The 21,136-nt window shown below is 48.1% G+C and overlaps 1 protein-coding gene across 10 annotated transcripts in view; it reads right to left on the bottom strand.

The window, feature by feature from the left end:
- TENM4 (teneurin transmembrane protein 4) overlaps positions 1-20,924 on the bottom strand; it is a 711,224-nt gene extending 690,300 nt beyond the window's left edge. For 9 of the 10 annotated variants that reach the window (XM_073215955.1, XM_073215950.1, XM_073215952.1 and 6 more), the window contains exon 1: positions 20,640-20,924. The gene's annotated coding sequence lies outside the window, so the exon portion shown is untranslated. Of the gene's footprint in view, positions 1-19,129; positions 19,702-20,639 lie in introns of those variants that run through there. The other variant, XM_073215951.1, reaches the window with a different exon arrangement.
- Between the last annotated feature and the right edge of the window lie 212 nt (positions 20,925-21,136).

Genomic DNA, 21,136 nt, shown 5'->3' with positions numbered 1-21,136 from the left:
CATAGTACTTTGAACCTAGCTAAATCCTCAAGCTTCAGGATTATCACGATTTTATTGCTGTTGCTATTGTATGTTATTAGTCCAATTGCAATGCTCTAGTTTTCTCACACAGGGGCCATTGCAGAAGATGGGGAACAAGTAGATTGTGAGGCGAGATTTCTGGAGGGGTGGGCTGTAGTAAAATTGCAGTATTTTCAGAATCTCTCACCTGGCCTTAGTGCATCTCCATTATCAATAGGTGTTTCCAAGGGGTGGAGACAAGTAGTCTATTTATCAATAGGTAATTACAAGGGTGAGCGAGGGCATATCTGGACTGGAGAGGTTGGGTGGGGTCCCTTTTTTCTACAGTCAGGTCACAAGAGACATGGAAGAGCAGAAGTGGACAACTGTAGGCAATAAATGTGTTCCTCCTACTTTATTTCTCCCTTTGACTGATTTCAGTTTCAAAGGTATTTTGCCCCAGGATTTTCCCCGCAGAGTAATAGCCACAAAATAAGAATTCAAAACATGTTAGATACCATCTATGTCTCTCTCCCTCAGCCTGATGTCCCATGAACTAACTGGCTTCATGGATTGAGGCAAAGCCCTTCCTCTCTGAGTCCTCAGTTTCTCCAGCTACATACAAAAGCCAAATTATCTCTCAGTTCCTTTCCAGATTCAAGCGGTTAGGATTTGGGAATATGAGATTTCCTGTGTGATTGTGTGTGTGTGCATGTGTGTGTGTGTGTGTGCACATATGAAAAAGAGAGAGAAAATATGAGAAACGATAGTTTTTTAGTTCCCATAATAGAATAAGACAGATTTAAATATTTTGATTCCAGCCCATTGTGTTCTCTTTGTTCCAAATACTATTTTAAAAGCTCATCTTTGTCTTTTAGCTCTTTCAACAATGCAAATCCTTCTCACAATACAAGGTAAAGCTTTCCTCCTTCTTGGTGACTTAACATACAAAAAAAATGCTAAATCCTTATTCTTTGTATTTAAATTCTTTGATGTTTTCTATAAAATAGGTTGGAAAGAGTTGGAACAGAAAAAAACACTCCATTTATCTGTATGACTAATACCTTAGAAATACACAGGTTTTCCCTCGGCCTGTGTCCTCGCAGGAAGGGCAGAAGAGCCCATACAGGGCAGTCTTCTGGTTTGACTCTCTCAGCTGGGGGCAGTGATCAGAACCCTGTCCATTCCTCAGGGTGTGAACTGAGCATTTGCCAAAGAGTTTTTGAAATAACTTTACTCTCAGGAGATGTTCTACAAACACTTTTCTTTTTTTAACTCTCATGTTGGAAGTTTGGGAATATTTACATGCTATTTATCCCTCTTGGAGATTCATATTGGCACAGTAAAGGCTCTTAGTATTCTCGCCGTATAAGAACAAGCTTAACCTGTCCAATTTGGCACTTCTCAAACTTATTGGGACCCAAACCAGTTTTTTTTTTTGTGTGTGTGTGTGTGGGAGGCTCTCATCCCTCATGGGGAAAAAAAAGAAAAGCTATTAACACCCCTCTGTGCACTCACATACCCACACATACACATGCAATATGGGAAAAAATGCTCAGAACCCAGTTCCAGTGCCAGTATGGGGCAGAAGTCACAGCATGCGCTCCAAAGTTAGATTAACCCAGGTTCAATTTAATTCGACCAGCTGTGTGGCTTTAGGGCTGTTACCTAACCTTCCATAGTCTCAGCTTCACCATAAGCGAAAACTGGGCTGGCGACGTCGCCTTCTACAGCAGGTGTGTGTGTGCATCAGGTGAGACAAGGAGGGCACAAAAGCATCTGTCTCGCAGTAGGGGATTTTAAAATGTGCCTCTCCCTCCTTGCTCCTCTTTGCAAAATCACAAGCAGAGACATCTGAAAACACACTGGCCATTTTTTAAAATAATCATAAAACTTTAAATCAATTTACTTCACATAAGAAGCCCTTTTGGAATATCTTTCCATTACCTCATCTGCAAGTTTTCAGAGTCATCCAGAAGAAACAAAGGCATGGCTGCTTTAACACATATATGTGTGAAGGAGACCTAGTGTTTCATACAGCTATCTGGAATTTAACATCAAGGAATTCACCCGTGTCAAGTACTACTTTATTTAACGGAATGTGATATCACTTGATGCAGTCCTAAAGTGCATTCCCGTATCAAAATACAGCTGTTATTAACATTACTAACAACTGCTTTATCCCAGTGCATTTTATGGAAACCATAATGATGGGCCATTTATGAGGTAAGTGTCCCTGGCTAATTTTCAGAAGCCTGTCTTCCACAGAGAGTTCACATGATAATTCCACTAGGGTTTTCACCAAGGTAGAATGAGGACTTTTAAATGCTTGGAAGAGAGTCATCTCGAGGGCAACAATAATTAATAGGAGATACAGGAACAGAATATGGACAATGTGTAATCTTCCCTGGCTCTGAAATACAAACAGACAGCAGTGAGATGGTGCCTCTGCAGGGAGACTGGATCTCAATCTATAGAAGGATTCCTTTCAAGCCAGGATGTCTATTTCAAAATACCCATTAAACATCTATGATGGACTTTCATTATGAGAGGCAGATGTTAAGAGTCTAGTCCATTCCCTCCCAGTGTCCGGGGCAGTTTAGAGCTGCCAATCATCACCCCTTCAAAGAGGCCCAAGGTGCAGATGCCACTTTAAAGAGGAGGGCTGGATTGTGAGGGAGGGAATCTTACCCCACAGGTGGTGCTGACAGGTGTGGTGCTAAAATGCCTCAGGGGCCTGCAAAGTACACTAAATGGACCACTTACTAAAAGCAGTGATACTTTTCCCATTACTTCAATATACAGTGTTTGGACCAAGAGAGTCCCCCATCCCTGCTTCTCCTTTCTCAGCCTCTGAGGTCCCTCTTCTGTTTTAGTGATTTGACATGGTACTGTCCAAGCTAGCAGGTGGTATTAGCTTACACGTACTTACACACGTGCACACATACACACGAAGTAAAGGACAACAGAGAAACAGTCCAGTTCAGTAGAAGCAGTATCAGCTCTTAGTCAAAGAGACCTAAGACTGGATCAAGAGTCTCTCACTTCCCGTTATGTTGTCTTTGGCAAGTTACTTAACCTCTTGGAGCCTCCATTTTTGTCTGTAAAATGGAAACAAGAATTCCTGTCCCCTAAGAGTACTCTGAGGCTGCTGGTGACAATTGGATACCTAATCATGTCAGTCTCCCAGCAGGATAGTAGAATCTCTGCAGCCAGAGTTCGTCCACCTCCCTTGTTTCCTATAGAACAATTCCCTGCGCCCCAAGAGAGAAACTTGCTGGAGACCAGCTGTGAAGGAAAAATGTTAAATAATTCAGAAGCACTAACAACAAGTCTGATGTCGGTATAAAAATAGTTGCAAAACAGCACACTCCTCTTGTTTTCCTTACAGCAGCCTTGGCTGCCTGGTAAGAGGAGAAGCTAGAGTTTGGCTTGAGGCTGGGGCCGGGCCCTGTAGAGGGAGCCTCATCAGGCTTCTATTTGGCTCTTCTAATTACTCATGCTCCTACAAAGGTAGGCAGGCGTGTGCTTGTCACCTCTGTATTTTAAACCTGCCTTGGGATAGGCCGGCTTATTTCTGAATTGATAGTGAGCTCAGTGGGGCTATTGGTGCAGACAGAGTTCTCCACATACTGCCTTCTGAAGAGGACCGACTGGCGAGCTCTCCAGGGATGCTAGGCCTGATCCCAACGCTAAGTCAAAGAAGCAGGCTGGCAGGCTGCCCTGAGCCCAAGCCCTCTGGGAGTTCCATACCATCGGCCTGTGTCACCCAAAAGCACCATGTTGTCCCCAAAACCACAAATTCTGGGAAAAGAAAAGGAAGAATACAACAAGAGAGCTAACATTGACTAAGCTCCTACCATGAGCCTGGCACCCTGCAGGTACTTGGCTGTTATTACCTCCTGCAGCCCTCACACAAACCCCAAATTGGTTGTAAGCCACTACATCTCACAAATGAGGAAACTGAGGCTCTGGGAAATTAAGAGATTTCCCCACCAAAGTTCAAAGAGTCAGGGCTCAGACTGACAGACTCTGACTCCCAAGCCTGTGCTCTACCCTGTGGACCCTGTGTAAGAGCAGTGCATGTGGGACGAAAGGGTCTTCATGAAATATTCAGCTGCGTTTGTAGCTCCTGTCACATCCAAGCCAAATCAGAACGCTTACTCAGTGCTTTTTTTTTTTTGCAAGCAAGCTGCGTGGAAACAAATTTCCAATTCATATTTAACAAGACAGGAAAACAGGGCCCATTGTTGGCCTGCTACAGGTCTGGGTGCAAGTCTATTCGCGCTCCTGGCTCAGCAGGCACAGTGACAGTTACAGGGGCGACCAGAACCCAGCCTACTGCTTCCAGGAACAGAGGGTCTCAGAGAGACTCTGGCTGACTTTATAGGAGAGAAGAGGGAGTGATCAGCAAAGGACAGGAAGCCTGGGAGTATAAGGGAAGAGGAGGAATATTAATGATCACAATATTTCTTTCCTTTCTGAAGGTATGTTCTCATCCTTCAGTCTGCCTCCAAAATTTATTTTTGAAGCTTTTCTTGCCTCCCCCAGTCAACTAAAGTATGAGAGCTCTTTCTCAGTTGGGTCTACTTTGCACCAGGCTCTGTGCTAGAAGCTTGATTAATGTTTTTCCGTTTCATCCTGAGAGGAAGTATTATTACTCCTTATTAAAGAGGTAGGAACTAAGACTTAGAGGATGCTTAATCTGCCAAAGGTCATATAAGCTAGCATGGTGGATCTCAACCATGTGGACAGCCCTCCGCAGCAAAGAATTATCTGATCAAGGGTGCCAAAGCTGAGCATGCCTGGAGATGGCTCAGCTAGGATTTAAACTGAAGTCAAGTCTGACTTATAGTCATGACATCTGATAATACCATTAATTGTATCTAACTACCTTGAAATCTCAGTGGCTCTTCCTGCCCTTCTGTCCCAGATGACACCTACCCTAGGGCAGAGCTCAGTCAGCAAGCTCTTGTTAAGTATATAATCAGCATACTTAACAATGGGGCCAAGGATCAAGACAAGCAGACCCACCAAAGGGAGCTGGCCATTCTGTAACTGCATCTTTAAAAAGGACCATGAGTCCCACTTCCCACTCCCTGCAGGAAACTTCTTCTAAGTACTCTGACAGCCCCTGCTTGAACTCCTCCCATGACGGGGAGCTCAAAAGGCAGGTAGGATGCCCTGATGCCAAACTAGAGCCAGCTCTCTGTCCGGTCCCTGCCTACCTCAGCCTCTGGAGTCCTTGGGGAAAGACTGCTGCTTAGCTCCTGAGGGACCAGCCCAGAGTCCTGGTCATATTGAAACCAGAAAGGTCCAGATTCAAAGCCTGGCTCCAATGCTAATACAGTTTGGTGATGACACATCATAAGTTGGGATGGCAGAGCTGCTAAGTTCCACACTCAGTTGGGGGCTCACCACACAGTAGGGATCAAATGTCAACTATCTTAGCTGGCAGGGTCTGCTCACACCTGGCTTCCCCATCTGCTGTCAGCTCTGACATCTGCTAGCCTTCCCCACATGCCATCCTCTCTTCGGCCTCTGCCTGCCTGTCTCTGGGGTCCACTTCTGAACAAGTGAATTTAATTCCATGATAAAGAAGGGGATGGGAAACTGATACGAGTGACAACAGCAAATCAAGAAATAACCATGGAAGTTACCATGGCAACATTTTAACTTGAGAAGTTCCAAGAATGTGCTGTAAATTAGAGGCGCGTGCACACACGCGCGTACACACACACATCTAAATGTGGGTGTCTTAGAAATCTGCTTTGATGTCTGAGACCTTCATCCAAACTCCAGTGTAAAATGAATTTCCCACCCTAGTTCCCACCTTCAGGATCAGGTTATGAAGGGAAATCCTCTTTCTAGGGACTCAAATTAATTCTTGCTACGAGGCATCATTCATCAGTGCAGGCAGGTGTTGAGGGAGGATAAACATCGTCTGCTGGAAGTTTTGACTGAGATTCAGAGGTATCTGAAGACGGTGCATACCTTGCTCCTGCCACAAAGCACCCTGGGCAAGTTCCCCACCCCACCATATCCCATGAACCAACTACAGATAGCTCCTGTGAAAGGATGTCTGCTTAGGTGGATTTGTGCTTGGCTGGCTTCCTGACTCACTGGTGGGTGACCTTGCACAAGATGTCTAACCTCTCTGAACCTCCTTTCCTCCTATGGAAAATGGGACAAACAAGACCTCAGCTTGTGAGGGCTGTGAGGTAATGTAGGCCAAATGCAGCATGTAATTCAACAAAGACCGAGAGCCTCTTACTGGCAGACAGTCTTCCAGGCACAGGGGTTACCTCAGTGAGCAAGAGGCAAAGATCACTGTCTCGTGGAGATTTCCAGCAGTCATGAAAGACTGAACAGACCAACAGGCAACAGCGGCACCATACACAAAAATGGAACTTTGACCCCCAAACGGGACTGGTCAGGAATTGCTCGATAACCTGTCGGCTGTCCTCATTTGTGCTCCCACTTTCACCTCAGAACCAGTGAGAGAGTGGCAAATATGCTTCCCAAACCCAGCATGCAAGACTCCCAGCCTCTGGTTAGCCTCCTCCAGCCCAAGAACACCAAAACCTCCTTTTTCACAGTAACGTTTTCCCCATTCCCTGCCTCTGAGTCTCACCAAAGGCAAGTGATGGTAGCCTTGGTATAGAAAGTTCTCCATAAATAGCCTCTGCTTGTTCTCACTTTGGCAGTCTTTATTTTTGCCACGATCAATAGGCATAATACAGAAGTAAATTGTGTAGCATGTTCTGCCCTGCACAGGCCCTCCCACCATCCCACCCTCGTATTATTCTTAATACAGGGGCCATTGCGAACTTGTTAAAATCATAAAACATAGTCTTGGGAGAATAAAATCTACAGCAGGCAGGAGAGGTCTAGAACAGTGGGGGTGGGGAAGGCAGGGTGGTTAGCACTGCAAAGGGACTGTCAGGGTGGGCCCTGCTGAGAAGGTGGTATTTCAGCAAAGACCTGAAGTGAGCAGCTAGCCATGAAGATGTCCAGGGGAAGAACATTCCCGGCAGAGGGAACAGCCTGAGGCAGGAGTGGGCCTGCCGTGTTCCAACCAAGCTGGGAGGTGACCAAGGGCAGGAGGTGAGGTCAGGGATGCTGGTGACAGAGGAGGGCTCTGCAGGTGGTGTAAGGACTATGACCTTGAAGGCAAATGGGGAGCCATGACAGAATTTTGAAAGGAGAAGTGACATGTTCTGATTTGTGTCATAACAGGATCCCTCTGGCTGCGGTGCTGAGAATAAACTGCAAGGGAGGTGGGGACAGAAGCAGGGAACCTGGTGAGGAGAGCTACTGCAGCCATCCAGGTGACAGAGATGGGGCTCTGACCAGGGTGGTGGACGTGCAGAAGTGGTCAGGTTCTAGATATATTTTGAGTATGAGCCTTAAGTTTAGGAGATACTGGTTAGTGCCTTTCTTGTCCCTTTCTTTCATTCTTTAAAAATACAGGTATTTTCACAGATCCAGGAAGCAAAACGTGGTCTAGGTCAGTACTAATAACAGGTAAGTTCTAATGACCTAATGACCTTCTCACCCAGGGTGATGCTGTTCAACACACCAGGAGCGGAGGTGCCCATCAGGGATGTTTACTCTGGGCTTCTCCAGGGATACCCTGGTATTCCTGGTGAGTGACAATTCCCCACATAACAGGCAAATGATAACCTCCCTCATCTAACTCCTACCAGACTAGAAAAAACTTAAACTTGGCTCTATCCTTCCACAGAGCCATAAACCCTAAAAAGCTGTATAATCTTTGAGCTAGTAATTTCAAATAAAATTGGACTGAAAGAAATAGACAAGTACACAAAAATGATGTTCTCAGCATTATTTACAGAGGGGAAAAACTGAAACCAATAGGAAATTGGGTTAAATAATGATATTTACTTAAGATGGAATACTACATAGCTATTAAAAAAGACATGCTGGAGAGAAAATTTAATGACATGGAGAGATGATCAGAGTGTATTAAGGATATATACTAAGGGTATACACACACACACACACACACACACACTCCAAAACAATGTGTACAATCTGCTCACATGGTGTGTGTGGAGTGGGGGGATAGCACTGTATACAGAAACAATACTACAGAGAGAACCAAAATGCTAGGAGAACTACCTCTACATGGCAGGGTTATCTCAGGTTTTCTAAATTTTCTATTGTCGATATGTATTATTGGTACAATCAGGAAAAAAAAGCACATTAAATAAAAACATGATAAATGTTATAAATTTTTCAAAGTAAGACTTATTCTAGTAAAAATTGCTGCCTATTCCACAACGTGTAATGAGGCTTAGTGAGTTTGAGGGTGTGAAAGAAGCCTGGAGATGACAGCATACTCCCTGGGACTGGACCTTTCTGTGCCACCATGGTAAATGGCCACTCTTACCTAAGTCTGCTGTCACCCTGCAGCTGCTACCACTAAGGCCACCACAATTATGGGCAAAGAGAAGCACACGATCAACTGACTCCGTTTGCTCTACAACTGTCCACATCTGGTAGTCCTGAGCTTGGGGAAATGCTGAGGAGGAGAAAGCAGAAGCAGGAAGGACGGCTAAGGGTTTAGAGTCTATGGTCCTGATTCAGCAGAGGCAGCATCTCCTGGGTGCTTGTCATAAATGCGGAATCCCAGGCCCACCTCCCAAGCACTGAATCAGAACCTGCACTTGAACAAGTCCCCAGGTGGTGTCTACGCACAGTGAGTTTTTAAAGCCCTCTCTGTTCCCACTTCAAGGTGGATTTGAGGTGACTACCAAAAAAAGCAGACAACTGAGTGGAAGGATTTCGCAAACAATTATTAATTATCTAAAAGATGTAAAATCACCTGAGCCATCCAGAAGTGCAGAGCCTCCAGGCCCTTGGGCAGTGTAGCTCTCGGCACCAACCCTGGACTGAATAAGCCTCTACAGGAAGCAGACGCACCATGCATTCCCTCTTCTACCAGGGAATTCTGAGCCTAGCTAGCTGGGTGGAGGGCTGTGCATGAATGCTTAACAGGGCTCTCTGCCTGGCAGTGAACAAGCAAAACCAGGTCAAAGGAGTATTACAAGACCAGGCCAGGGCTGAGCCTTTTTTCCAGTTCTCAGAATGCAAGCATGCGGAAATGAGGAGAACACAGCCAAATGAGACGGCTACCCTCTGACCCAGGTGCCCCAGTAAACCTGACGGCGGGGAGGGCCTGGGAGAAAAGGCTTGGTCATCGCACCATCACCCTGTGTCTCAAATAGCTTAGGCTGCCCACCTCACACACACACTACTCAGCGTGCAACTCCTTATTGCTTCTTTGAACAAGGGAGGGAGTTAACTTTTAATGAGTCTCTACTCTATGCACCACTGCTCAATCCTGGCTGCCCCTCAGCATCACCTGGGGAATTTACAGAGTTCTGATGCCCGAGTCCCAGCTAGAACCACTGTAGAGCACTCTGGGGTGGGGCCAGGGCACCGGGCTTTGGCAAGAGCTCCCAAGCGATCCTGGTGCACAGCCAGGGTTGGGATCACTGTGTGGGGTAGGTACTCTGCTGGGCTCAAAACATTCACCTGAGAGCAGCTCAGAGAAGCAGGTAGACAACTGTTATGACCAACCTGGTGCAGAGTGACACCAGGACAGAGGTGGAATCAGAACAGGATCTACTGGTCTAAATTCAGAGCCCTTTGGCTTTCCCACTTCTGCAGGTACCTCCATTTTCAGAGGGCAGGGAGGCCAGAGGTCTTCTTAAAACATCTAACATGAAAAACTTGGCCTACATTCCTTTAGTCCCTCCCAGCACACCCATGTCCACCCCTGAACTGTGTTGATGGTTCAGTCAAAGTCCAGAACAAGAATCAAGAGGACCAGGAGCTGAGGGGATGAGGAAATACCAGGAAAGCGACAACGCCAAGAGCCCCCATTCACACAGAGGGCGCCGCCTGTTGGGTCTCTGTGACTTACCTCGCAGATCCCATACCAAGCCTCTGAGGCAAACACTTCCACTTTCTGCTTTATAAATGAACAACTGATGGAAGCTCAGAGAAGCTAAGTAACTTGCTTGAATTCATACAGCTAATAGGTGACAAAACAGAGAATTCAACCTGAAATCTGTTGGAATTTTCCACCATCTTTGTGGCCTTAGAAATCACTTCACAAAAGTATATGGGTGAACCACCCACACTGGAGAAAAAACAGCCTGTAACTTAGGAACACAGTAAGTCACTTTTAAGGCTCTGGAAGTAATACTGCTGATTCAACAATAGTAAGGACTCACAAAACCATCACAAGCGTTCTTTGACAGTAGTCTCCCAACAAGCCTACCAAAAAAGTCATTATCATCCCCATTATATGGATAAGGAGACTAAAGCATGGAGATATTGAGTAACTTGCCAAAGGGCCCATAGAAACAAACTGTTAGAACTGGGAGTTGGGCCTGCCCAAATGTTCTGTGACTCTTTCAAACTGCTGAGCTGAAGTGTGGGAAGAGATCTTCCCAGGTGGCAAAAAGTGAGCTGGGCTACAGGGTCCTGGAGGCTTCCTGGAAAGTGGTCCTAGGCTGAGCATCTCTGCCTGTCACTTGGCTGCTCAGGGCTACTTTTCAGATAGATGAGTTTTTTTGTTGTCATCATTCAACCCACAGAAAAGAAATGTGCACTTTATTTATTCCTTGAGAGGGATGAATGCATGGCTGGGAAACAGTGAAGGGCTTACACAGCACTAGGCTAGGCTGAAGGGCATCCCAGGGACACCAGTAAACAAAGGAATATGGCCCAGGAGGCAGGAGAGCTTGCAAGCCTATATGAGAGAAGGCCCAAGACAGCATCCGCCAGATATCTGTCCAGTCTTGGCTCTGCCACTCACAAACCCATTCGACAGGGGTCGGTCATGCAACCTCCTGATGCCCCTACTCCTTCATCCGGAAAGTGGTGATCTTGCCAGTTTAAGGGAATATCTCAGGAAATACATGACTTTACATTCTAGACGACGCCATGCACAAGGCCCTGAAGTCACTTGCATCTTTATCTACCTGTGTGTGCCAGGTGTTTACTTAAGTGAACACTTAATCCTCAGAGCCATGTGATATGAGATGGGATCTGTCCTTTCCTGATTTTATAGATGAAGACACCGAGGCATAGAAGGGTTGCCCAAGGTCACACAACATAGAGGTGAGGGTGAGAGTCTGAACCCTGTTTCTTTCAAAGCTGCTAAGTCTGAATCTCCCCAAAGTGCACATAGAAACTGACTTAAGTGTCCATGAAGAGGAATTAAGGTTGGGCAATAGAAAGTATGTCCTGGCCTTGAAGGTAGACAACTATACCAGATAAGCCAGAAATTCCAAAATTGTTAGAAAGGGCAGTTTAGGAGTACTGGGAATCGTGGATCACACAACACAGAACACAGGGCTCCAGTGGGGCATGCAGTTGCCAGCCTTTTTTGGTAAGTTTGGTTTAAAAAGAAAAAAAAGTAAAACCAAATAAAACACAAAACATAGAGGAAAAAAGCTAATACAATTCTCTCAAAGCCATTAAAATCTATATTAATTCACTTCATCCATTTTTTAATCCTGTTTCAACAAATGCCTGCTTTGAAAGTATATTTGGGATTTAATAGTATAGCATTTAGAGTTTTTTTAACATAAGTTTTACTGCGCTGTTTTCCCATGTCCCAAAAACACATGTTCAAAAAATCAATCTTTGCATAATATTTCACTGTTTGACCCTGCCATACTTTACTTGTCCAATCCAATTGTTTATCTTTCTCCCTCCCCCAATATAAATAACACTGCAATGAACATTTTTATTATCATATCTTTTCTGCCCATCTATGATTATTTTCTTTGGCTGGATTCCTAGAATTGGAATATTGGACTAAAGGGAATAAGTGTTTCTAGGACTACTGACAGTTATGGCCAAATAGCTTTCCTAAAAGGGTGTATTAATTTGCATTTCCAGCAGCAGCTAAAAAGAGTACCTGTCTCCCAGCAGCCCCTCCAGAACCCAAAATTATCTTTGAAATAATCTTAGCTAGTAAGGTAAGTGAAAAACAGTAGGGTGAATCTAGAAAGGGGCACAGACTGTTCAATGATCTACCTCTGGTCATAGAACCACTATGCAGATGAACCAGGATTTGAACTCATGTCATTCTGGCTCTGGAAGTTGGACCCTTAGCCACTACTCCACAGTAGTAGTCATAGCTTAGGCTGTGTAATGGCTATCACATGTCAGCTACTATTTTAGGGAATACTACATGAGAGTTCCATGCAGGCAAGCATCTTCATATTAGTCTTTGAATATGTCAAGCTTCTACACCAACACTATCCAACAGAACTTTCTGCAAAGAGAGAAATGTTCTGTATCTGCCTTGTCTGATATGATAGCCACTGTTCTCTATTGAGCACATGAAGTCTGGTAACTGAGGAATTATTGATTTTAATTAATTTTAATTAGACTTAATTTAAATTGTGACTAGTGACGATTGCATTGCAAAGCATAGTGCATCACCCAGTAACATTTATTAAGTGACAGGCTCATGTAATCTCCTAATTCCTCCTACCTCTACCATACTCCCTGCAGGCAAGAGTTTGCCTCTTTCAGGCTCATCTCCCTGTGTCCATTTCTTCTCACAAATGGAAGGCTAATGCTATGTATCTGCCACGTGGGGGTGATGTGAAGATCAGCTAATTAATGTTTGCAAAGAGCTGCCTTGCTGACTAGTTCTCAGAATAACTGCACATTAATAAAATGTGTACGTGACCAGTTCTCACCCAGAGGCCAAAGCAGGGCTGATTTTATTTAGTAAAAGGCTGGTTTCTATGACTCACCATGAACTGGATCCCTCCACTGTGGACTTCATCAATGCAAACTCCTTTCATTAGAAAGGTTCCACCAATCAGAAGATACTGAAATTTACCTTCGCAATGCTTTTGATGTCACGGTTTGATGAGTAAATTAATAATACAAACAAAACTGGGGAGGGCGGATATTAAACCAACTTGAACAAATTGCTTTTAAGCTCTTAAGCAACTTTAATTGCTTGCATGATAATGATGCAAATTTTTAATTCTTGATCGACTCTCAAAGTAGGCCCAGTAAAAGGACCTCTAAAGGGAAACACTTTGCTAAGGGCTCAGTTTTAATTATATGCACTCTGTAAAGTTACAAAGTTGTCTTTCTAGGGAAAACAAACCATTAAGAGCCAGAGGCCTGTGCTCAAATGCTGGTCCTGGGTGTGGGACCCTGGGCAAATGGCCTGCCTAACTGAGCCTAAAGGTTTCTCTCCTAGAGCTGGGTAATAGCAGCTACCTGACACAAAAAAGGTACTAAGTATATGGTATTTAGCTCTTGTCCTATTCTTCCATCTCCTCAACAACCACTGGATGAGGGGACTATGTCCCTCCCTAGCCTGCCAAAATGAGGATGCCAATTCTCAAAACCCAAAATGAAAGAATGGACACATCTCTTTATAGTAACAATCTTCAAATACAGGGCAGCTCCTCTCAAAGTTTGGTGGTCATTATTGTTACTTTCTGAAATTAATGTCAGAGTAGGAGGTAGCTTTCAACCTTGTTACTCCAGTTTCAGACCAGGAGCACAGCCTCATCTGGGAGCTTGTCAAATCACGGGCCCCCCTCCAGACCTACTGAACCATATAACCTGCATTTAAAGAAGATTCTTGGGTGATATGTGTGCATATCAGAGTTTGAGAAGCTCTACTTTACAAAGCATTACATCTCCTCTCCACTCCCAGCCTAATTTCATACAGAAAGAAACTGATTCCAGGAATGGGCAGGTGTTTCTACCCACAATTATAAAATATTAGCTGTAACTGTTTTGCCTGACTTTCAAGGGCTTCAAAGATTAGACTTTTCAAAATCAACAATTTCATAGCAAGAAAATCCACTCTTTAAGAGAAAAGTATTCTGAAAACCTAATGTTCTTGAAGATTACAGTGACTGCTCAGTTGCATCTGATACTTTTCTGCTGTGGGCCAGGCTATAGGGCCCACATCCACATAGCAAACTCAGGACTCGAGGGAGCAAAGAGTAGGGGGCACTGTGCAACTGCTCTTGCAATCCTGCTACATTTATGTCCTGCTTCCTTTTTGCCTTCCAAGCAAAGAATAGCCCTGATTTGATGCTCAGAACACGACAAAGGACAAAAACATTCCCTCATCTTCCCTGGTGAAACTAGAGTGGTGTCAGTATCAAAGGCAGCAGCTAAACACTTATCAGAATTCAGAGTCAGCAATCAGGCGAGTGGGTTTCCTCTGTGATGACCACAGTACCCCACAGCCCTGAGGTGACCTCTCTATGTGATCTAAAGGGACTCCTGATATCTCCTGCTGAGCATGGGGACACTTGGAAATGGGAGGACTGGACTTCCCCCATGGGCTCACTGAATTCTTTGTCAGCTGACCAGTCATCTAACCACAGGGAACAAATCTTTTCTGGGTCACAGAAATCTGACACGTAAAAGAGCAAGATGGACAAATACACCCCCAGATTGAACTGGCCCCTGTAAGGATGGGACACGATGCCACTCTGGAAACAGCATGGAGGCATGTGAAGTTATTTCTTACTGTGCCCAGAAACTGTGAAAAGAGACAATTGGGCTGATTTTCCCAGTAAAACACCATGCAGCAGGTGGGGTGAGCTTGCTGTGGGGTAGCCACAAGTTCCCTTTGTAAGAGTTCCTGCAACCATTCTAAGGCCTCTGAACCCACGGAAAAGGGAAAGGGCAGGTGTGGGGGGCAGTGACCCCAATGCCCCAGCACATGCTGAAGGCACACACATTTCTCTGAGGAACTGTTTGTCATTTCACCACGGAGCCAGCCAGCCCCACCTACGAACAGAGGAACATATTTACATATTTCAACTTCATTGCTGGCTGGAGTGCTGCAGAGAGTGATGATTCGAAGACAGCCAGGGAAGAAAAATGTTCTTGGAGAAAGGATTTGCCTATCAGTTTAGCAAAACAGCTGAAAGTTATGCAAATCCCCTGCTTGATATTTGACTGTCACCCCGATGGCCCTCTACTACTAGTCTCAAGCCTGTAAGGGATTCCAAAGTGAACAGCCATATTCTCGGTAAAAAGATGAAGTAGGAATCACTGTTTACCTACTGCTCCTCGTGTGTGACAGAAATCTTAGCATGGCATACACCTTTGACCTTGCAGTCCTACTTTCTAGGAATTTATCTCAAGGAAACACTAAAACTGCAGCATACAAGGGTAGTTACCGCAGCTTTGTTACAGTAAGAAAAAACTAAAAAGACACAAAAAGTCAAAATCTGGGTACTGTTTAAATAAAGTATGCCATATTAAAACACTGGGTTCAACATAGCCACTACAAATGTTGCCATAGGTGGAAAAGTTAGAAGATGGAAAGATTTATCACTAAGTGAAAATAAGCATTCAAAATATTATAACCATGATCTCACTTTTTTCTACATTCATAAAGAAAAGTCACAGGTACAACCCAAAATGTGGTGAAACTTAATTTCTTTTGCTTTTCTGTATACTGTCTTACTTTGCTATAGTGAACATATATTACTTTGGTTATTAGAACAGAGACAATAAAAGTCAGGGGATAAAAACTGTGACAAAGTAATAAATATATAAGCCACAGAGGACTAAGCATCTACATTTATAGTGTTTCATTAGAAGCTTTCCTTATGGAAAACATTAGAGTAAGTTCAAAGATTCATATATGTTTGGTTCCTTGGGAACTGGGGCATGTGTTTCTTTCAAAGTAGCCCCCATTGCTGCCAGAGTAAAGCTAAGGTAGAGTGACTGAGTTTTCAGTTACAATAAACCAGGCTGTTAGAGTCAGAAGGCAGATAAAAATCAGCCCCTTAGATTTGGAATTCATTTTGATCTACCTTGCTAGGCTCTTGGAATCAAATCTGCAAGGGAGTGATTTAAACCCCATTGTTGTTTCACTTTCTAGATTTATGGTGTGGGAGAATATACTGGGACAGGAAGAGCAGAAGGCTTTGGGCCAGGCAGAGTAGCTATTTACCAAAACTGGACAGGCAACTGTGTACCCAAATGAGGATTTTCACGGTGTGGTTATTCAGTCTAATTTTCCTTTAACCTCTATGACAGTTAAAGAGCATGACTGGGCATCTTAAATGAGTCCCTTGCTTGGGCTGCCCAACAATATGCAATTCCTAATCACCTTCTTCCCCAAATTTGTAACTTTTGAACTGGAAATAACAGGTTATGTAACATGTTGCTCTGCATAAGGATGTAATACTGTCAGAAAAAAGGACTCAGTGAGGAAGAAATTCTAACAAAACTGGAAATGACTTTTCTAAGAAAAGAGAAGATATTTTTGTTTCAAGCTCTTGAGCTGGTTTTAAATAGACTGGATGCAACGTTGCTGGTTCTTTTTGGGCTGTTGGTTTTCCTGCCCAAACCCCACCCAACAAATGCACAAAGCTGGAAAGGGATGAAGGGGTGGGAAGAAATGAATGATCTATGAAGGGCCTACACTGTGTCAGAGGGTTCATGGACGTTAATCCTTACAATGTTGTAAACTAGACAGTATTTCCCCATTTTACAAGCGAGAGAGCAAGTGAGGTTCCATAGGTTCCTGGCCTAAGACCACATCACCATGATTCCCACCCCAATAAGTTAAGGGGTTAAAGTCACATCCCATCAACATACTTCCACACTACCACAGAGGGCTGGAGATTATACTAGAAACACCGATCCGTTGGAGGAGACCCCTTGGAGATCCAGATCACCCATTACACAACACTGTCTTCTACAGCAACACCTGTTCTGTGTTGGAGCTCTCTACCTCATATTCCAGATCATTTCTTCAGCTGTACAGCTGTCCCCTGATGGTTCTTCTTTTGGCTCAGCACTGGTTCTGACCCTGGGGCCCACACTAAGCAAGGCTGACCCTTCTTCCCCCACAGTTCATGAGGGTGTTTTATAGGCTTACTGCCCCCATTCTACCTCTTTCCCCAAAGAAAGGCTTTCATGAGAACAGTATGCTGGCAGATGAATATGAGAATTCTCTCTCAAAAACCAAACCTCTCCATCCCTGACAACTTCCACAGCTCCGAAGATGGGAAATTCAGAAGCCACCCTGCTCCCCGCCCCTTTTCACTTAAAGACACATGCTAGAAATAAAACTTTCCCTTAATTCACCTACTGAAACTATTAGGAATACCTATGTCCTAAGTCTTGCCTGAAGAACCTGGGGGCATTCAATTCCAAGTTGAATGTAGGTCCAAACATTCACAAGGACCTAACGCATGCAAGGTACCGCTGAGAGACGCTCTTTCACCCCAGGAAACCGGCTGCAGCTGGTCCAGTTCCAGTGGGTGGAAGGACTTCCCGTCTTCACCGGCACCCAGGAAAACAAGATTTTTTCATGGTTCTTATAACGCCTACAAAAAGGGAATCCCGTTTTTGCGGGTGTCTGGCCTAGCGGCACACGCCACTTCTCCAGCGCGCGCGCACACACACACACATATACACACACACACACAAACTTGCTTCCACCGCCACCACCTGTGAAAACATCCCTCCTAACTTTGGCGAGGAGAGCTCCAGGGCAAAGCGGAGGGGCAAGGCGCCCGGAGCGCGCCGGGGGTCCCGAGGATGAGGGGGCCGGGCAGGAAGAGGGGAGGGAGGCGCGGCCGGGACCCCGCGCCGCGCGAGGGCCTGGAACGCGGCGGTTTCGGCTCGGGTTTCCCGCCCAGGCCCCGCCCACCCGGCGGCCCCGCTCGCCTGGACTGCGGCTCTACCCGCAAGCGAGCGCAAAGCCGGGGGCCACCCGGCCGACGCCAGCAGGGAGTGCGAGGGGGCCGCGGCCGGCGCAGCCGACCCCCCCAGACCCCAGGATGCGGCTGAGGGACGGCGGGAAAGGGGCCGCACCCGGCCAGCGCCGAGGAGGGCCACGGGAATGTGCCGGGAAACAGGTTACCGCCGAGCCCCGTCCTTTCCCCGCGGCCACCCAGCCGTGACTCGGTTCCCGTCCGGCCGCGGGAGCGAGCCCAGCCCCTCCGGGCGCCTCCTGCTTTCGGGATCCCGGAGGCCCGGCCGGAGCCCCCGGCAGCCGGGTTAACAGAGCCTTCAGCAAGGTCAAGGAGCGGCCACCGGCTCCCGGAGGTTTTCCCAGTAGAGCCCGAGCTTTGCAATCGCATTGTTAAGGATCATGGCAGCGGCAGGAAATGCGAACGGCCCCACAAGTCTACGGGAGGGAGGAGTGCCTTTACAGCGCGGAGCACACTCACACCCAGGATTTCAGGGAGGGGGATGAGGGGTTTCAGGACGTTGGAATGTGGCAAAGACAAAACACTCCCCACCCACGCACACCACCACCTCCGGACCGCGGGGGTAGGGAGTGCAGGGCCCCTTGCCTCGGACTTAAGCGTTCCGCATGATGTCAGGTCTGGGGTGGTTTTTCCCTCTATAGGCGAAAAACAAGGTTTAAAACCCCTCTACCACTGTGGTCTAGCAAAGCCTATTAACGCGATACAGGCTGCGGCAGCGAAGGGAAGCAGCGAGGTGAGAATAAACGCAACAGAGGCAAACTGCAGTCCGCGTAGGAGAGACGCTAGCCGACGGAAGCCATACTCGGCACCCATCCCCATCCCAACCCCATTAGTGCCGGGCTAGCCCAGGAAACAGGAATAGGTACGTCACGGTGTCCAACCCTGGCAGCGGCCAGCGCTCTCCCTCCTAATCCCACACCACAGTGGGCCTGGATGGCTGGGGCGCTTGGCATCTCCAAGGTGGACCAGACCTCACACGCAGGTTTCTAAACATGTTAACGGCACTGGGTGTGAAAGACGGGGAGTACGCCCTTGGATGGATAAGAAGAGGGGTTTGCGGGTTCCCCCGAATACAAAGCCAGGTTCCTAAAACGGCATTTCCTGGAAGGCCTCCCGACACTCCCAAGGAAAGGCTGGAAGTCTGAGGACTCAGTGGTCGCGGAGTTCTGACAGGCTTTTTCTGTCTCATCAATCCCGTATCCTCCACCCAGTCCCCGCCTAGACAACCGGTTCTTTGGGGGACAGCAGCCTCCGCACCCAATGCCCATTGCGGAGTGGGCGCCGCGGAGAGCGAGGCGCCTCCCTACTCTCTGGTCCCAGAGTGGGAGCGCCCTGGTACTTACATTCCTCAAGCAGGCAAACTTTCGGGCTTGTCTTTGCGAAAGGGGTGCTCGCATCACGGTGGTGGGTAATCACTGAGGCGGTTTATATAATTGACCGCGATGCCGTTCTGCAGACCTCCCTGCGTGCGCGGCGGCACAGCTGAGCACATGGGCGCTCTCGCCCTAGCGAGTCCCGAGCGTGCCCTGCCGCCGCCTTCCACAAGGCAGCAGGGCGATCTCGTGGGCCAGTCAAACGCCAGGAGTGCACGCAGGATCCGGCAAAACCCTGGCTGCCTCTCGGCGCCCCTTTCGCTGCATTGGTGGCTCGCGGATAACGGTACCTCTACGGACCTTCTCGCTAGCGCAGGGGTGGGTGGGGGGAAGATAGGGACCAGGCGGGGGCATTGGAGCGGTTCTGAAGAAAGCTCCGTAACCAGCTGAGTAATAATACCGTGGTCCACACGGACCAGGGAGCACAAATCGCCTTAAAGTCTCGCCCTGAAAAGGGAACCAACTTCCAAAGTTAAGAGACCACGCAGTTGAATTTCCAGTACTTTCCAACCTCGTGTAGGCGGGATAGGGCAGAGAAGGGGTGGGCAGGGGCCTGCGAAGCACACCCTACCACTCCGTCAACGAGGACTCACCAGTTGAACCTCCTCTCGCCCCAATAATTGGCTGTGTATGCTCTGGTTGCGTGTACACACACAGACACACACCGCGATACCACCTTCCTGTCTGCTCCTATATAAAGACAGCATTTTTATATATCGAGGAAAATTACTAAGGAGGTCGGTGATCACATTTCAAGCCAGAGCACATTTCCCGAAGCCGGGAGTGCGAGTAGACACACACACACACACGCACGCACGTGTGCCCCAAGCGTCTACCCGGCGGCTGCAGACTCTACTCGCTCTGAGGGGGAAGTCAACGCCGCGGCAGGGCGGCGGGCAAGGAGCTGCAAGCGCCGCGCCGGCTGCAGAGGGCGCGGGGCTGGGGTCGCGTCGTACGGTTCCCCACTCCAACCGCGGCGCTCGCACCGCAGGGCAGGATGCGGCCGCCGGGGCCCGGCGCCGCCTCGCGGGCTCCTGCAGAGCCCGCCAGGACCCTGGGGCTGGTTGGTCTGCAGAAGGGCTGCGGGCGCTGGGGCCGGGGCGAGGAAGGGGATCGGGGCGAAGCAGACGAGCCCGGGCGCGCCGCCTCCCTCCCACCCGCAGTCCTGAGTCCTGGGCCCGCGCCCACCTCCCTGCTCTCCTGCAACCCCGGCCCCCAGACCCCTAGACCGCGGCGGACTGTGGGGGCAGCGGCGGCGGCTCGGGGCTCCAGCCTGGCTCCCTTCTCCGGCACACCGCGCCTCCCTCCCTTCCTCCCTCGGTGCGGGCCGGGGGAGCAGACAAGCGTCTCTCTGAACCCTTGGCATCCCCGCGTACTGCCCGACCTGCCACCGCTGATCAGCGCACAGGGGCGAGAGAGCCGGAGGGCGCCGCCGCGATCCCCAAGGCGCTTTTCCGTAGAGCGGATCACGCCGCCTTACCATGGCTGCAGGCTGCTACCGCCGGGGAAGCGGGAAGGAGGGCGGCAGAGAGGCAGGGCGCCGCGCCGGTGGCTTCTCTCGCTCTCGGCGGCGCTGCTCTTCCGCTCCGCGAGCGCGAGCAGGGCGCCCAGGAAGGAGCGGGTCCCGGCTCTGCGCTCAGCTCCAGCGAGACCAACAATAGCCCCCGCAGGGAGCGGAGCCCCAGCGAGCCTCCAGCCGCGCGCGCACGCCGGGCTCCCGCTCCCGGCCGGCGTCCCTGCCAGCACTGCTACCCCACATGAAACAGCTGCAATCCCGAGGCTTCTGGGGGGTGGGGGCGGGTGTGTGCGCGCGCGTGTGTGCGCGAGTGTGAGTGTGGGTGTGTGTTTAATAGCTTCCCTCCTCTCCTTCCCCTCCCTGCCTGCCTCCGTCCCCCACCCTCGCTCTCTTACACACAGACAGAGAGGGCGAGCGAGAGAGACACACACACACACACACACACTCACACGCACACGCAG

This window comes from Manis javanica, chromosome 11, assembly GCF_040802235.1.
Source record: "Manis javanica isolate MJ-LG chromosome 11, MJ_LKY, whole genome shotgun sequence".
Taxonomy (NCBI): Eukaryota; Metazoa; Chordata; class Mammalia; order Pholidota; family Manidae; genus Manis; species Manis javanica.
This window is presented reverse-complemented; position numbering and strand designations above follow the sequence as displayed.